The following is an 18,979-nucleotide window of genomic DNA, read 5'->3' on the forward strand; positions in this document are numbered from 1 at the left end:
CCTGCCTCATTTCATGTACACACCAAGAGCTGTTATCCTGCCTCAACTCATGTACACACCAAGAGCTGTTATCCTGCCTCAACTCATGTACACACCAAGAGCTGTTATCCTGCCTCAACTCATGTACACACCAAGAGCTGTTATCCTGCCTCAACTCATGTACACACCAAGAGCTGTTATCCTGCCTCAACTCATGTACACACCAAGAGCTGTTATCCTGCCTCAACTCATGTACACACCAAGAGCTGTTATCCTGCCTCAACTCATGTACACACCAAGAGCTGTTATCCTGCCTCACCTCATGTACACACCAAGAGCTGTTATCCTGCCTCAGCTCATGTACACACCAAGAGCTGTTATCCTGCCTCAACTCATGTACACACCAAGAGCTGTTATCCTGCCTCAACTCATGTACACACCAAGAGCTGTTATCCTGCCTCAACTCATGTACACACCAAGAGCTGTTATCCTGCCTCAACTCATGTACACACCAAGAGCTGTTATCCTGCCTCAACTCATGTACACACCAAGAGCTGTTATCCTGCCTCACCTCATGTACACACCAAGAGCTGTTATCCTGCCTCAGCTCATGTACACACCAAGAGCTGTTATCCTGCCTCACCTCATGTACACACCAAGAGCTGTTATCCTGCCTCAGCTCATGTACACACCAAGAGCTGTTATCCTGCCTCAACTCATGTACACACCAAGAGCTGTTATCCTGCCTCAGCTCATGTACACACCAAGAGCTGTTATCCTGCCTCAGCTCATGTACACACCAAGAGCTGTTATCCTGCCTCAGCTCATGTACACACCAAGAGCTGTTATCCTGCCTCAGCTCATGTACACACCAAGAGCTGTTATCCTGCCTCAGCTCATGTACACACCAAGAGCTGGTGGAGAAAATACTTGAGAGAAATTTTTGAGAAAATTGCTTTGTAAATGCAATATTTTGTTTGAAGATAAAGATCCCCAGAGTGAGTCGCCCTGAATATTGTATAAGACGTTAATGTCTTCTTACGCTTGATATTATTATTAATTTCTCTCTCTCTCAGATATATTTATGTGTGTGTGTGGGGGGTGAAAGAGAAAGTGTGTTTGAGTGTGTGTGGGGGTGAAAGAAAAAGTGTGTGTGTGTGGGGGGAAAGAGAAAGTGTGTGTGTGTGGGGGGAAAGAGAAAGTGTGTTTGAGTGTGTGTGGGGGTGAAAGAGAAAGTGTGTTTGAGTGTGTGTGGGGGTGAAAGAGAAAGTGTGTGTGTGTGGGGGGAAAGAGAAAGTGTGTGTGTGTGGGGGGAAAGAGAAAGTGTGTGTGTGTGGGGGGGTGAGAGAGAAAGTGTGTGTGTGGGGGGGGTGAGAGAGAAAGTGTGTTTGAGTGTGTGTGGGAGTGAAAGAGAAAGTGTGTGTGTGTGGGGGGAAAGAGAAAGTGTGTGTGTGTGTGTGGGGGGTGAGAGAAAGTGTGTGTGTGGGGGGGGGTGAGAGAGAAAGTGTGTTTGAGTGTGTGTGGGGGTGAAAGAGAAAGTGGGTGTGTGTGGGGGGAAAGAGAAAGTGTGTGTGTGTGTGGGGGGTGAGAGAAAAAGTGTGTGTGGGGGTGAGAAAGAAAGTGTGTTTGAGTGTGTGTGGGGGTGAAAGAGAAAGTGTGTTTGAGTGTGTGTGTGTGTGTGTGTGTGTGTGTGTGTGAGAGTTTGTCTGAAAGAGAAAGTATGTTTGAGAGTGTGTGTTCAGAGAGAGAAAGAGTGCGTGTGCGTGCACGCACGTGCGCATAACGTATTGTTCCTTGTTTTGTACTTTCCAATAGCCTAATTAATACCACTGCATACTAACAATGACAAGTAACGAAAAACACTCCTGTTATATAGAATAGAGCGAGAGATAGTGTTTATATAGTGAAGGAGAATGCTTGCACGGCTTTCTCTATCTATTTCTTTCTCACTCTCTCTCACTCTTTCCTATGGCAACTTTATGTGGGTAACCTTAAAGTTGTCAGATAAATCGATGTTGTGTCAGGATGAACTAACCATCTTGGCCTGGTTCCTGAAGACTGAGGCTGCCTTTTGGCAAGTGCAAGGAAGTGTAGGAAAGTGAAGGCGAGTGTTAGGAAGTGTAGGGGAGTGTAAGGAAGTGTAGGGGTGTAAGGAAGTGTAGGGGAGTGTAAGGAAGTATACGGGGTGTAAGGAAGTGTAGGGAAGTGTAAGGAAGTATAGGGGAGTGTAAGGAAGTGTAGGGAAGTGAAGGGGAGTGTTAGGAAGTGTAGGGGAGTGTAAGGAAGTGTAGGGGAGTGTAAGGAAGTGTAGGGGAGTGTAAGGAAGTATACGGGGTGTAAGGAAGTGTAGGGGAGTGTAAGGAAGTATAGGGGGTGTAAGGAAGTGTACGAAAGCGTAAGGAAGTGTAGGGGAGTGTAAGAAAATGTAGTGCAGGGAGAGTGTAGGAAGGTGTAAGGAAGTGTAGGGGAGTTTCTAAATGTGAGGATTTAAGAGTCCACATTTTGTCTCAAAGTCCAAACCAATTTATTTTTACCCTTAGTCCAAACGAGTCTAAATGCGTCATTAAAACTCCATCAGCTGTGTCAGTTTTCAAGAAGCATCTTTTCTCTTCTTTTCAGGTAGGAAGGATCGAGCCAACGAGGAACACTGATGAACATACTTGGACTGATCTCCATAAGGCTCAGTCTTTGGGGTATTTCCCTTAGGGGAAGTAAATCACTGACAGAAAATAGCCCAGTGATCTACGTTTAGTCTTAAGAGACAGAAATGTTGAAAAATTGTTTCCTGACAAATAAAACACTACTTTGCATCCCTCTTTAAAAAAAATATTAGAAAATTAATACCACTTATTTGGATGGATATCTGTGGCACCTTTAGCACCTGTGGCACCTATGGCATATGTTGCAACTTTTCTTATTTTTTTTTTATTTAAATATCAAGCAATGGAGTTTTGTTCAAGCGATGAGAGTTTTCGTATATAAGTTCATTTCTATGATTTATACGACAATATTGAGGCTACCAAACACCGCCCAAAATATTGACCTTCATGTATCATCAACCTGTGTCAGTATACATCCAACCTGTGTCAGTATACATCCAACCTGTCAGTATACATCCAACCTGAGTCAGTATACATCCAATCAGTCAGTATACATTCAACCTGAGTCAGTATACATTCAACCTGAGTCAGTATACATCTCGGTACAAGAATAAACAGGAGAAAGGCCGGGGACTCGAGCTGTGTTGCACGCATATAGCAAGCACAACACTAACCACTCACCTACGGAGCTTACAATAGGATCATTCATTGATAGTCGCTCATTATGACTTAGAATTGATCTCAGTATACATTTCAATGCCAAGCACTTGAGCCTATACACACTGCCAACCACCAGAACTGACAACAGTGCCAAGTATTTGAGCCTATACACAGTGCCAACCACAAGAACTGACAACAGTGCCGAGTATTTCAGCCTATACACAGTGCCAACCACCAGAACTGACAACAGTGCCAAGTATTTGAGCCTATACACAGTGCCAACCACCAGAATTGACAACAGTGCCGAGTATTTCAGCCTATAGACAGTGTCAACCACCAGAACTGACAACATTGCCGAGTATTTCAGTCTGTGGACAGTGCCAACCACTAGAGCCTGTGACACAGACCTGCCTGTCAAAACCGACGGGTTCAACACAGACTCATTGTTCATTGAAGGTTCAACACAGACTCACTGTTCAACGAAGGTTCAACACAGACTCACTGTTCAACGAAGGTTCAACACAGGCTCACTGTTCAACGAAGGTTCAACACAGGCTCACTGTTCAACGAAGGTTCAACACAGGCTCACTGTTCAACGAAGGTTCAACACAGGCTCACTGTTCAACGAAGGTTCAACACAGACTCACTGTTCATTGAAGGTTCAACACAGGCTCACTGTTCAACGAAGGTTCAACACAGACTCACTGTTCAACGAAGGTTCAACACAGGCTCACTGTTCAACGAAGGTTCAACACAGGCTCACTGTTCAACGAAGGTTCAACACAGGCTCACTGTTCAACGAAGGTTCAACACAGGCTCACTGTTCAATGAGGGGCAAAATCATCTGCTCTGACATATATCAAAATCTTACCTCAACATTAAATATTTTTATGAAAAAATATATGAAGAATTATAGTCATTTACGAAGACCTCTACGGTATTTAGTACATTATATATTTACTATAATTCTGTATCATAACTTTATATAATTTTCACTAGAAAGATAAAATTTAGTTAACATTTCGACCTGCCAAAAAATACTTAGAATTTTTTTTTTTTTTTTTTTTGAGTTACCGTAAAAAATTTTTTTAGACATATGGTTAGTGAATTTGATTTTCTTCTCAGTGAAAATAGAAATGCCATTTAATACAGAAATGAAAAAGGCTGATTTTTTTACATAGTGGAAGAAACGACTTAAAAAATATTGATAGCGCAAGAAAACAATTGAAAAATAGAGATAATGGAAGAAAACTGAAAAAAAATGTGAGATAGTGCAAGAAAACAGCTAAAAAATGTGAGAGTGCATAAAAAAAGACTTAAAAATGTGAGATAGTGCAAAGAAAAGACTGAAAATGTGGGATAGTGCAAGAAAATACTGAAAAATATGAGATAGTGGAAGAAAAGAATGAAAATTGTGAGATAATACAAGAAAAGACTAAAAAATGTGAGATAGTGTAAGAAAAAATACGAACAAAAATAAAGATAGAAGAAAACTACTCAGAAATTAGAGAAAGTACAGAACACCTCGGAAACCCCCATCGATTCTTGTGTCTTCAAGAAGGAACATTAGTGGTGTGTGTGTGTAGCGTGCAGGGGGTGGGGGTCGAGGCCACCGGCACCATGGCTTCCTCCAGTCACACTGTGGCCGCCACGGAAACCTCAGGCTGGCGTAGGCGCAGACAGGCCTACGCAAAGTCGTGTAGTACGCCATCTCACCGCACTCTACGACTTCTGGCTGACTACTTCAACGACCATCTGTCTCAGGGACTTACCGTGAGTACCTTATTTTTTGTATGTACTTACCTATTATTATTATTATTATATTGCAATCATATATTAAATGCTAAACCTACAAGGGTCATGTAAGTAAGTTTATTCAGGTATACACAAATACAGTTACATAGAATTATCATACATAGCAGCATATGTGTAGAGAACCTGGGATAACCCAAACAAGTCAGACAGAGTGACTTATACGTAGGTACTTGTATAATTACGTAGGCACTTACGTATACATTCATGTACCTATGTCCTTATGTTTCTGAAACACCAGCAATACTTGTTTGTCAGTTGAAACACCAGTAACACTTGTTTGTCAGTTGAAACACCAGCAACACTTGTTTGTCAGTTGAAACACCAGCAACACTTGTTTGTCAGTTGAAACACCAGCAACACTTGTTTGTCAGGTCAAACACCAGCAACACTTGTTTGTCAGTTGAAACACCAACAACACTAAAAATCACAAAAGCCACTAGAACCACTTGAAATCACTAGAATCACCCAGAGTCACTAAGAACTGCTCAGAATCTCTCAGAGCTACGCAATCACTCAGAGCCACCCAGAATCACTCAGAGCCACTCAATCTCTCCGAGCTACTTAGAATCACTCAGAATCACACAGAGCCACTCATAGCCACTTAGAATCACTCAGAATCACCCAGAACCACTAAGAATCACTCAGAACTACTCAGAATCTCTGAGCCATACAGAGCCAGGCAGCCACTAAGATGTAGGCAAGAGCAGCATTGTGTGAAATGGCGGGAGTAACTCCTGGGATAATGTAGGTGGCTGGTAGTGAGCTTCCTGGAATTGTGGTAGTGGTTAGTGGGCGGAAGTTTGTGGTTGGAACATGGAACAAGTGGGTATAAGAGGTGGTGGTTAAAGGAATGGTGGCTGAAGAGTATTGAATTCCCAGTGGTGTGGAGTTCCCAATGGTGTGGAATCCCTAGTGGTATGGAACCCCCCAGTGGTGTGGAATCCCCGTGTAGTGGATTCCCCCGGTGCTATACAATATCGTGTACTATTATACGCTGCAGGTAATAATGTGTATTAGGTAAGTCTGGTGGGAAGGTAAACATTCCCAAATGTTTCGAAATGTAACTCAGAAAGACTTCATACCATTATGTTTCGTTCAAAGGTGAGCTTTTACAAAGCCGGAAGTTTTCTCTTTTTGAGCGAATTTTTTTTATCCGTTGTAGCTCTATATTCTCCCATGGACAAGCTTACACTTCTTTATGTGTAAACTTAATAACATTTTTTCACGCTTCTATGGGTAAGCTTAATGACATTCTTTCACATTTGTTTGGAAGCTTAATAACAATCTTCTATACCTCTATGAGTAAACTTAATGAGATTCTTACACGCCACTATTGATAAGCTTAACGAGATTCTTCTATACCTCTGTGATTAAGCTTAATGACATTCTTCCATACCTCTTTGGAAAGCTTAATTACATTCATACACTCCTGAATGTTTCACAAAACGTGAAACACAAGTTTATATGAGAGACCTGCATGTCTCACTCGGAGTCAGGAAGCCTCAGTAGATGATCTGCTGAAGAGGACCTCTGAGTGAGTGTTTGGGTTCCCGGCGCAAGTGTAAACAATTTTCACCGTTCCTTCGTGTCTCAGAGATTTTTTTTTTCCAGAGAATGTTAAAGTGTATAACACTTGGGTGTCTTGACCGTGGAGACGTTTCGCTAACTAAAGGATTTTTCAGTTCAGAAATAAAAATCATACAGGAGACGGTGGAAGACATGTAGTGGTAGTACTTTGAGGTGATCAGTTCCTCAGCCTTGCTAAGAAATGGTCAATCCATTTGTCTTGATAACCCTAAAACATCTCCACACCAAAGATACCAAGGAGAGGCACATCTGCCTTATTGATCTACTTGTCGGTTTATAACCCAAATAAATCCCTTAAGTGTGTTTAAAATTACCGCTTGTCAGCTTATCCTATTGTTTACCTCCTTGCTTTCGTACGAACTAGGTCATCTTATGATTCTCTTAGTCCTACCATTGTGTGGTTATAATCTCGCCCAGATACTGATGTAGCCAGACTCACCATTCACTGTATTATCAAGGGCCACTCATTCCTTGGAGGGTTCTTAGGGGTTGGCAACGAAGCTCAATTCTGACCTAAAGTTAGGTTGTGAATCATCCTCAGTTCTGTTCCAGGATTGGTTGTGGAGCCTCATCTGTTCCAGGATTGATTGTGGGTTCTCAGGTCTGCCCCAAGATGTGTTGGGGGTTTTCAGTCCTTGTCAGAAAACGGGTTGCTGGTTCACCGTTGCTGAATTTAATCCATCGTGTTGTTCAGTGTATACTGTGAAGTTCAAGGATTTAGAACCTGCTAGGTTCATCATGCATCTCCATAAATTCCCCGTTAGAGCCTTCAGAATTACTGTTAAACCTCTCCCTTTAATTCCCCAGCATTCACTGTTATGCCTCCCCTGTTAACGCTGTGGCATAACCGTTGCACATCACCTTTAACTTTCCCTGTTAGTTCGCAGTAATTCAGCATTACTTTTTATTGGCAGCTTAAATTCAGGCAATTAGCGAAAGCCAACAACAACACATTAACAAGCGTTGATGAGGTAATGATACACATGGTAATTACATCTCTGTTTATCACCACTGTGAGAGTTATTAAGCCTAGTTTGTGTAGAACAGAGGTCATTCCAATCAGAGGTGTGACCAACCAGATGTGTGACTAGCCAGATTTCAGACTAGCCAGAGGTGTGACTAGTCAGAGGTCAGAACAGCCAGAGGTGTGACTAGCCAGAGGTCAGACTAGCCAGAGGTCATATTAGCCAGAGGTCATATTAGCCAGAGGTGTGACTAGCCAGAGGTCAGACCAGCCAAAGGTGTGACTAGAAAGAGGTCAGACTAGACAGAGGTGTGACTAGCAGAGGTCAGACCAGCCAGAGGTGTGGCTAGCCAGAGGTCAGACCAGCCAGAGGTCAGACCAGTCAAAGGTGTGACTAGAAAGAGGTCAGACTAGACAGAGGTGTGACTAGCAGAGGTCAGACCAGCCAGAGGTGTGACTAGCCAAAGGTCAGACCAGCCAGAAGTGTGACTAGTCAGAGGTCAGAACAGCCAGAGGTGTGACTAGCCAGAGGTCAGACTAGCCAGAGGTCATATTAGCCAGAGGTCATATTAGCCAGAGGTGTGACTAGCCAGAGGTCAGACCAGCCAAAGGTGTGACTAGAAAGAGGTCAGACTAGACAGAGGTGTGACTAGCAGAGGTCAGACCAGCCAGAGGTGTGGCTAGCCAGAGGTCAGACCAGCCAGAGGTCAGACCAGCCAAAGGTGTGACTAGAAAGAGGTCAGACTAGACAGAGGTGTGACTAGCAGAGGTCAGACCAGCCAGAGGTGTGACTAGCCAGAGGTCAGACCAGCCAGAGGTGTGACTAGCCAGAGGTCAGACCAACAAGAAGCTTAACCAGCCTAAAGCCTGACCAGCTTTACTTAGAATATACCCCGCAGCTCCATTTACAAAGTAGAGTTTACAGAATAGTTTACAGAGTAGAGCATAAAGTTTACACAGGTGGGAGACTGTAACTACTTTAGAGCGCAGCGAAGGTGATCAGCAGGTCTACATCTCAGGTAAAATCTGCAGGATGCTGCTGGTTTATGGTTGGGTGATGCTCTTGTACCCTGAGGTAACGACCAGGCTGGGGTGGTTGAAAGTAATTCCAAGCACCAGCTCTCCCAAACTTACCTCAGTTAGGGGCCACCTCCCACTTGCTGTGTTTTTGTGCGTGGGATGTTTGGGAACGCAGGTAAAGGGGTAAAGGGAGGCTAGTACCCCCCTGACCCCATTTGGGGAGCCGTCCGCTGTAAAGGTGAAGTGGTACAGCAGGCTGTTGTGGTGCGCTGGATGTTAAGAGTGCAGTGAATGTGTTTTGTACTGGGTGGAGCACTGGTGATGGAGACCACACCAGACCTATATTCAAGACCAGGTCTGGTGTGGTCTTATATATATATATATATATATATATATATATATATATATATATATATATATATATATAAACGGAGAGAGAGATAGTATGGATGTGGGTGTAAGAGGCGGAGGAACTGGACAAGTCACGTAGAGATAAGATACCCTGGGTGATACGCGAGGACATTTAAGAGACCGCTCGACCCCTTGATAAGGACCTGACGAAGAGGATGTTTGCTGATGATGCTGCCAGCACGTGAGTTACCAAGATGCTGAGAGAGAGAGAGAGAGAGATAAGATAAGATTTCGTTCGGATTTTTAACCCCGGAGGGTTAGCCACCCAGGATAACCCAAGAAAGTCAGTGCGTCATCGAGGACTGTCTAACTTATTTCCATTGGGGTCCTTAATCTTGTCCCCCAGGATGCGACCCACACCAGTCGACTAACACCCAGGTACCTATTTGCTGCTAGGTGAACAGGACAACAGGTGTAAGGAAACGTGTCGAATGTTTCCACCCGCCGGGAATCTAACCCGGGCCCTCCGTGTGTGAAGCGGGAGCTTTAGCCACCAGGCCACCGGGCCACCGAGAGAGAGAGAGAGAGAGAGAGAGAGAGAGAGAGAGAGAGAGAGAGGGAGTGCACTGAGAGGATATAAGTGAAAATAGACAAATTTACCGCGTGTCAGTGTTGGTGTGAATTTACAGTTGTAAATTTACCATTTACATAAGGAAAGTACGATTTACTAAATGTATTGTGGTTGTTTTATTTACACAGTAAATGTAAATAAAGCATCCAGGGATTTATTGTCCTGTTGTATAAGTGTGAAACAGAATCCTGGTAAAATTGTTGCACTCTGACAGGATTACTGGGAAGAAATTTCGAGGAATGCCATAACCTTCAGTTCTGGACTAATCTCGTTGCGAACGTTTGCACTTTTTCCAGTTTTTTGGCATGATCAGGTGTGTACGTACTTTTATACTTATCTCTGTGCGGTTACGGGGGTCGAGTTTCAGCTTCTGGTCTCCGCCTCTTCTCTAGCCGGTACTGGATTCACTCCTGGGTTCATCTTATCATACCTCTTCTTAATGTTATGTATGGATTCTGCCTTTACCACTTCATTCTCCAGGTCGTTCCAGTTCCTGACTAAGGCTGAAGAAATACTTTCTAATATTCCTGTGACTTGTGTATTTTCAACTTCCATTTGTGTTCCTTTTTCCCGTCTCTTTAACAACCTGTATCTGTCCGCCCCATCAATTCCTCTGATTATTTTGAAAATTATCATATCACCCCTAATCCTTCCTTCCTCTAAGTGTTATCAGGTTGAGTTCCCTTAACCTCTCCTCCTAGGGACTGGTCTTGTTGCAAACTTAAGTACTTTCTCCATTTTTTTTTTGACATGCTTGACCAAGTGTAGGTCCATACTGGTGTTGCATACTCCAGTATAGGCCTGACGTTCACTATACAGTGCCCTGGATATCCAGACTTACATTTCTGAAAGGTAGTCTTAGATTTGCTAGACGCGAGTTTGCTGCAGCAGTTGGAAAAATGGTAATACAGACAAGGTGTGGAAAAAGTCATTAACGTTCAGGATATTTATTACAAAGGAAAGATTTCGCCACAAGCGAGTTTTTCAGGACTGAAGAAGCCACATCAGGTGTTTGGTTTATGTGCGCCTCGGGTGATATGCTTGCTATATTATTACAATCATCAGGGAGCGCAAAATACGTAGGGGAGCATGCAACTGGGGGAATGGAAGGTATTCAGACTCGATTGAACGAATTTGAGTTCAGGTCCAATTGCTCACATTAGAGCCCCTTCTCAGCATCAAGGAACCTCTCTTAAGGAATATGATCGGTGCAGTAATTACCCCAGATCCTCCATAAGCGAGGTTTTCAGTCTTTGCTCCCCGAGCCTATACTCCGTCTGCTATCTTCTTTACCTTTCCCAATCTTCATAACTTTGCAATTGCTGGGGTTAAACTCCAGCAGCCACTTCTCGTACCAGACCTGCGTGTGTGCTGGCGCAACTTCTACGGTAATGGGCAGTTAAAACCAAGTTGGGGAGTGTTAAATCCTCTTGGGTAATCCAGGGCGGATCATCCTCTCGGTGGTAACAGCCAGCAGTCAGGCTTAACGATCACTCGTTATCTAGAGGCCAGTATCCGCTTGCTAGTCAACATTGACCTAAAATTAGTTTGTCAGACAGTTATAATCCCCGTAATCCCGTTTCAAGTTTTTCAGTACCTGATATTATCCTCACTAAACCCGTAGGGGTACTGCAGCACCTGGGGAATTATAACCATAAGCGGTAAACCCACTAGGGTAGTGCCGGGGACCAAGTGGTGATGAGGATTGATCCAAGATTATTATAATCAAAAAGAAGCGCTGATCCAAGAAGAGGGCAGCTCTAGGCACCTCCTCTTTGAATTATAATCATTAGTAGGCGCTAAACCCACAAGGGTTATACACCGAGACAGACTAGTGGAGTGCTATAAGAAGTATTAAAATGAGTGTGTTAAAGTTGACGAGAGAAAATTATTATAATCATGGGGAAGTGAAAGAGATAATTATTATAATTATGCAGCAACAGCCTGGTTGATCAGGCTCTGATCCACCAGGAGGCCTGGTCACAGACCGGGCCGCGGGGGCGTTGACCCCCGGAACTCTCCCCAGGTAAACTCCAGGTAATGGGGGAGCGCTAAGCTCGCAGGAATTATACAGCGCTTGTGGGGGGGGGGGGTTGTGGAAGGTATTTAGGGCGAGATGAGGGAAGCAGAGCACAGATCCAATTCCGTAGATCAAGAGCCCGTCACCAGCATCTAGACACAGCCTCCTCTCAAGGAAAGTTGAAAATTCATATCCAATTATAATAAAAAAAGAAGCGCTAAACCCATTAGGGTCATACACTTATGTTTAAAAAAAAACTTTACGTAATATATGCTAACCTTGTTCATTTTGACGTTGTCGCTCAAGCGGATTCATACACTTGCAACCACTTAATACGCCTTGACTTCTACTGGTGGTACTCACAGTACTGCACGATACACTGGTGATACTCACAGTACTGCACGATACACTGGTGGTACAGTACTGCACGATACACTGGTGGTACTCACAGTACTGCACGATACACTGGTGGTGCTCACAGTACTGCACGATACACTGGTGGTACAGTACTGCACGATACACTGGTGGTACTCACAGTACTGCACGATACACTGGTGGTGCTCACAGTACTGCACGATACACTGGTGGTACTCACAGTACTGCACGATACACTGATGGTACTCTCAGTACTGCACGATACACTGGTGGTACTCACAGTACTGCACGATACACTGGTGGTACAGTACTGCACGATACACTGGTGGTGCTCACAGTACTGCACGATACACTGGTGGTACTCACTGTACTGCACGATACACTGGTGGTACTCACAGTACCGCACGATACACTGGTGGTACTCAGTACCGCACGATACACTGGTGGTACTCAGTACTGCACGATACACTGGTGGTATTCAGTACTGCACGATACACTGGTGGTAGTACAGTACTGCACGATACACTGGTGGTACTCTCAGTACTGCACGATACACTGGTGGTACTCAGTACTGCACGATACACTGGTGGTACTCACAGTACTGCACGATACACTGGTGGTACTCACAGTACTGCACGATACACTGGTGGTACTCACAGTACTGCACGATACACTGGTGGTACTCACAGTACTGCACGATACACTGGTGGTACTCACAGTACTGCACGATACACTGGTGGTACTCACAGTACTGCACGATACACTGGTGGTACTCACAGTACTGCACGATACACTGGTGGTACTCACAGTACTGCACGATACACTGGTGGTACTCACAGTACTGCACGATACACTGGTGCTCACAGTACTGCACGATACACTGGTGGTACAGTACTGCACGATACACTAGTGGTACTCGCAGTACTGCACGATACACTAGTGCGGTGGTTCCAAAACTTTTTCAGCTTGTTACCCAATTTAACATGCCACATAAAGCATGTTACCCCTTTCACAAAATGTTGTTATTATTGATATATATGGCTAAACGTGAACGTATACAGCCTCGCATACTCTGCTAATCCTAGCAAAACCATTGAAAACGTAAGAACCACACATACATTATATATAAAATTAATAATAGCTACAAATTCACAGTAACAGTGGGTAAATACAAACTATATACTGCACAGGGCAGTACACATACATACCAGCTTATGTCTACCTCGGCTGATGCTCACAGATAAACTGACAGTGTGAAATAGAGGCAGCCTCAGGAAGTGAGTGACGCGTACTGGACAGGTCGATCTGGGCTACTGAGTGACTTTTGTCCTGAAGCATACTTGTCAAAATACTTTTGGGTTTCCACACACTTAGCTATATATTTCTTCTTTTCTAATACTGTATATTAGTTTTTGATGTTTATTGTTATTTGGTTTAACTTTATTACTTACTTATAATAGGTTTACTTTACAACTTTATATACTAAGACAAAGTTAACAATAATCCTCATACCGGGTACCGCATTGTTTTCTTGATTTTCATAATTCATAACTTTTTTTGTCACCCCTCCATTACCCCCCAAAAATGGTTAAATTACCCCCAGGGGGTAATTTACCCCCAGTTTGGGAACCACTGCACTAGTGATACTCTCAGTACTGCACGATACACTAGTGGTACTCGCAGTACTGCACGATACACTAGTGGTACTCGCAGTACTGCACGATACACTGGTGGTACTCACAGTACTGCACAAATCCAAGAGGCTTGGATTATTATAATCAAGGGGGAAGCGCTAAACCCGGAGGATTATACAGCGCCTGGGGGGGGGGATGTGGAAGGCATTCAGGCTTAATTCGGGGAACTGGAGCACAGATCTAATTCCCTAAATCAAGAGCCCCTCACCAACATCAAGGAACCTTCCTTGAGGGGAAGAGGCTTGGAACCACTGAATACCCTGTGACTTCTACGAGCATCACTTACAAGGAATCCAAGAGGCTTACCACTGATTTTCCAGGTTTTTATCCTCCTTGCCATTAGCGGAATCGTTAACGAGTGTTTGATGTGGGAGAGTTATTAATTGAGGCGCCCTTCATATATGATGAGTTTCTAAATTTTTCTTACAGAAAGTAACGGAGCGCACGATAGACAGCAACAGTGATAGAGCGATAGACAGCTCAATACAGTGATCGATACTGATACGCAGTTATTGACAGCGATAAATAGTGATATAGAGAGCTATCCAGGGAAACTAATTCCTTGGAACAAGAGACTGTTCAACAGCCTCCCTACATAAAGGGAATTACCAATAGCCCTCTGGCTCAAGAGGGAGCTGGACAGTCACCTAATGTCAGTACCTGAACCACCGGGCTGTGGTTCGTACGTTGGACTACCTTGCAGCCAGTAGTAACAACGTGGTTGATCAGGCCCTGAACCACCGCGAGGCCTGGTCACGAACAGGGCCGCGGGGGCGTTGACCCCTGAAACCCTCTCCATGTATACTCCAGGTACACCTTCACCGGCATCAAGGCAGTAACAGGTGGAATAGTAGTCAACAGGTGCAGGTAACAGGTGTGTGAGATGAGTATAGACCAGGTGAGTGCCGAACAAGTGCAGGTAACAGGTGTGTGAGATGAGTATAGACCAGGCGAGTGCCGAACAAGTGCAGGTAACAGGTGTGTGAGATGAGTATAGACCAGGTGAGTGCCGAACAAGTGCGGGTAACGGGTGTGTGAGAGATGAGTATAGACCAGGTGATTGTGGAGCAGCTGCAGGTAACAGGTGTGTGAGGTTGGTGGGTGGGGCAGCTGTCTTGTTTGAAGCTGAGCTCTCCACAAACTACACGGGTAAACAAACTAGAGACCAAGAATTGAGAAAATGGAGAGAGAGAGAGAGAGAGAGAGAGAGAGAGAGAGAGAGAGAGAGAGAGAGAGAGAGAGAGAGAAAGAAAGAAAGAGAGAGAAAGAAAGAAAGAGAAAGTGAGAAAGTGTAAATGAGATACCGAAAAGCAGGACGAGAAGGAATAGACAAACACTATTATTCACGGGGAAGCATTAAACCCTTAAGGGTCATACAGCTCAAGGGAAATTAGGCACAATCACCCTTATACAAGGAAGGAGTTTCGATTCTTTGGATGAAGAGCCGTTCAACATAGGAGCACTCACCTTGAAATGGCTTAGCAGTTAACAACCCAAGAAAGCCAGGCAGTGTGGCTTAATTCCCTTGATGTCCTTAGTTCTCTTCTCCCAGGATGCCACCCACACCAGTCTCCTAACACCCAGGTACCTACTTACGGTTAGGTGAATAGTAGCAGGTGCACGGAATCCAATACCAGGGCACCTACTTACTGCTAGGTGAAGAGCAGTAGTAAGTGAAAGGAATCCAGTATCCAGGTACCTAATTACTGCTAGGTTAACAGGGGGGGGGGGTAGCAGCAGATGTAAGGTGACGACCATGTCTCTCCCTAACCCGAGAGTCAAACTTCGGTCCTCTCGGTTACGAGTCGAACACCGTGACATACACAGGGAAGCGCTAAGCCCGCAGGGATCAGTCTCCCTCCCACATAAAAGGGAAATATGAAGTATTTATACAAAAATTGAACAAAAGAATTAGAACTCATCCAATATCAAATTTATTATATATTTTGGGAAGCGCTGAACTCGTATGGGTCTTTTACATCCGGTTTTAAAATGAAGTCTTCACTAATTCGTGTCTGTTACCTTTGATTTATACCTGTATACAAGATTACCTTTGATTTATACCTGTATACAAGATTACCTTTGATTTATACCTGTATACAAGATTACCTTTGATTTATACCTGTATACAAGATTACCTTTGATTTATACCTGTATACAAGATTACCTTTGATTTATACCTGTATACAAGATTACCTTTGATTTATACCTGTATACAATATTACCTTTGATTTATTCCTGTTTAAAAGATTACCTTTGTTTAATACCTGTATACAAGATTACCTTTGATTAATACCTGTATACAAGATTACCTTTGATTAATACCTATATACAAGATTACCTTTGATTTATACATGTATAAAAGATTACCTTTGATTTATACATGTATACAAGATTACCTTTGATTTATACATGTATACAAGATTACCTTTGATTTATACCTGTATACAAGATTACCTTTGATGTATAAATGTATATGTAATGTGAATTTCATAAATTTCTGATTAATACAAATCTAAAATACATAGCAGACTTTGGAGATAAACAAAACAATACAGAAATACAAATAGGTGAGTGAGAGAGAGAGAGAGAGAGAGAGAGAGAGAGAGAGAGAGAGAGAGAGAGAGAGAGAGAGAAACAGCTTAAGCTGTAACGGAAAATGATCATACGATAATTTATAATAATGGGGAGCGCTAAATGCTTGAGGGTCGTTCTGCACAATGGAAGGTGCGGGGTCTATTCTCCATTCAATTAATCTGGTCCCAGTGTGTGATCATTCAGGCTGTTGCTGAGTTCAGAATAGATGGAGGGTAAATGTGAATGTTTGGTGGCGCTTAAAGTACTGCACGATACATTGGCGGTGCTCACAGTACCGCACGATACTGGCGGTGCTCACAGTACCACACCATACACTGGTGGCGCTTAAAGTACTGCACGATACACTGGCGCTCACAGTACCGCACGATACACTGGCGCTCACAGTACCGCACGATACACTGGCGCTCACAGTACCGCACGATACACTAGCGCTCACAGTACCGCACGATACACTGGCGCTCACAGTACCGCACGATACACTGGCGCTCACAGTACCGCACGATACTCTGGCGCTCACAGTACCGCACGATACACTGGCGCTCACAGTACCGCACGATACATTGGCGGTGCTCACAGTACCGCACGATACACTAGCGGTGCTCACAGTACCGCACGATACATTGGCGGTGCTCACAGTACCGCACGATACACTAGCGGTGCTCACAGTACCGCACGATACATTGGCGATGCTCACAGTACCGCACGATACACTAGCGGTGCTCACAGTACCGCACGATACATTGGCGGTGCTCACAGTACCGCACGATACATTGGCGGTGCTCACAGTACCGCACGATACTGGCGGTGCTCACAGTACCACACCATACACTGGTGGTGCTCACAGTACTGCACGATACACTGGCGCTCACAGTACCGCACGATACACTAGCGGTGCTCACAGTACCGCACGATACATTGGCGGTGCTCACAGTACCACACCATACACTGGTGCTCACAGTACTGCACGATACACTGGCGCTCACAGTACCGCACGATACACTAGCGGTGCTCACAGTACCGCACGATACATTGGCGGTGCTCACAGTACCGCACGATACATTGGCGGTGCTCACAGTACCCCACGATACTGGCGGTGCTCACAGTACCACACCATACACTGGTGGTGCTCACAGTACTGCATGATACACTGGCGCTCACAGTACCGCACGATACACTGGCGGTGCTCACAGTACCACACCATACACTGGTGGTGCTCACAGTACTGCACGCTACACTGGCGGTGCTCACAGTACCACATGATACACTGGCGGTGCTCACAGTACCACACGATACACTGGCGGTGCTCACAGTACCACACGATACACTGGCGGTGCTCACAGTACTGCACGCTACACTGGCGGTGCTCACAGTACTGCACGATACACCACTTGCGGTGCTTACAGTACTGCACTATACGCCATTGGCGGTACTCAGTACTGCACGATACACTGGCGGTGCTCACGGTACCACACGATACACTGGCGGTGCTCAGGTACAGCACGATACACTGGCGGTGCTCACAGTACTGCACGGTATATTAGTACTCAAAGTACTGCACGATATACTAGTGGTACTCACAGTGCTGCACGATATACTAGTGGTACTCACAGTGCTGCACGATATACTAGTGGTACTCACAGTACTGCACGATATACTACTCACAGTACTGCACGATATACTACTCACAGTACTGCACGATATACTAGTGGTACTCACAGTACTGCACGATACACTGGTGGTGCTCACAGTACCACACCATACACTGGCGGTGCTCACAGTACCACACCATACACTGCTCACAGTACTGCACGATACACTGGCGGTGCTCACACTACCGCACGATACACTGGTGGTGCTCACAGTACCACACCATACACTGGCGGGGTTCACAGTACCACACCATACACTGGTGCTCACAGTACTGCACGATACACTGGCGCTCACAGTATCGCACGATACACTGGCGGTGCTCACACTACCGCACGATACACTGGTGGTGCTCACAGTACCAAACCATACACTGGTGGTGCTCACAGTACTGCACGCTACACTGGCGGTGCTCACAGTACCACACGATACACTGGCGGTGCTCACAGTACCACACGATACATTGGCGGGGCTCACAGTACCACACCATACACTGGTGTTCACAGTACTGCACGCTACACTGGCGGTGCTCACAGTGCCACACGATACACTAGCGGTGCTCACAGTACTGCACGCTACACTGGCGGTGCTCACAGTACCACACGATACACTGGCGGTGCTCACAGTACTGCACGCTACACTGGCGGTGCTCACAGTACTGCACGATACACCACTGGCGGTGCTCACAGTACTGCACTATACGCCACTGGCGGTACTCAGTACTGCACGATACGCCACTGGCGGTACTCAGTACTGCACGATACACTGGCGGTGCTCACGGTACCACACGATACACTGGCGGTGCTCACGGTACTGCACGATACACTGGCGCTCACAGTACCGCACGTTATACTAGTGGTACTCACAGTGCTACACGATATACTAGTGGTACTCACAGTACTGCACGATATACTAGTGGTATTCACAGTACTGCACGCTACACTGGCGGTGCTCACAGTACCACACGATACACTGGCGGTGCTCACAGTACTCCTCGATACACTGGCGGTGCTCACAGTACTGCACGATACACCACTG

This window comes from Cherax quadricarinatus, chromosome 91 (assembly GCF_038502225.1).
Source record: "Cherax quadricarinatus isolate ZL_2023a chromosome 91, ASM3850222v1, whole genome shotgun sequence".
NCBI classification, from domain to species: domain Eukaryota; kingdom Metazoa; phylum Arthropoda; class Malacostraca; order Decapoda; family Parastacidae; genus Cherax; species Cherax quadricarinatus.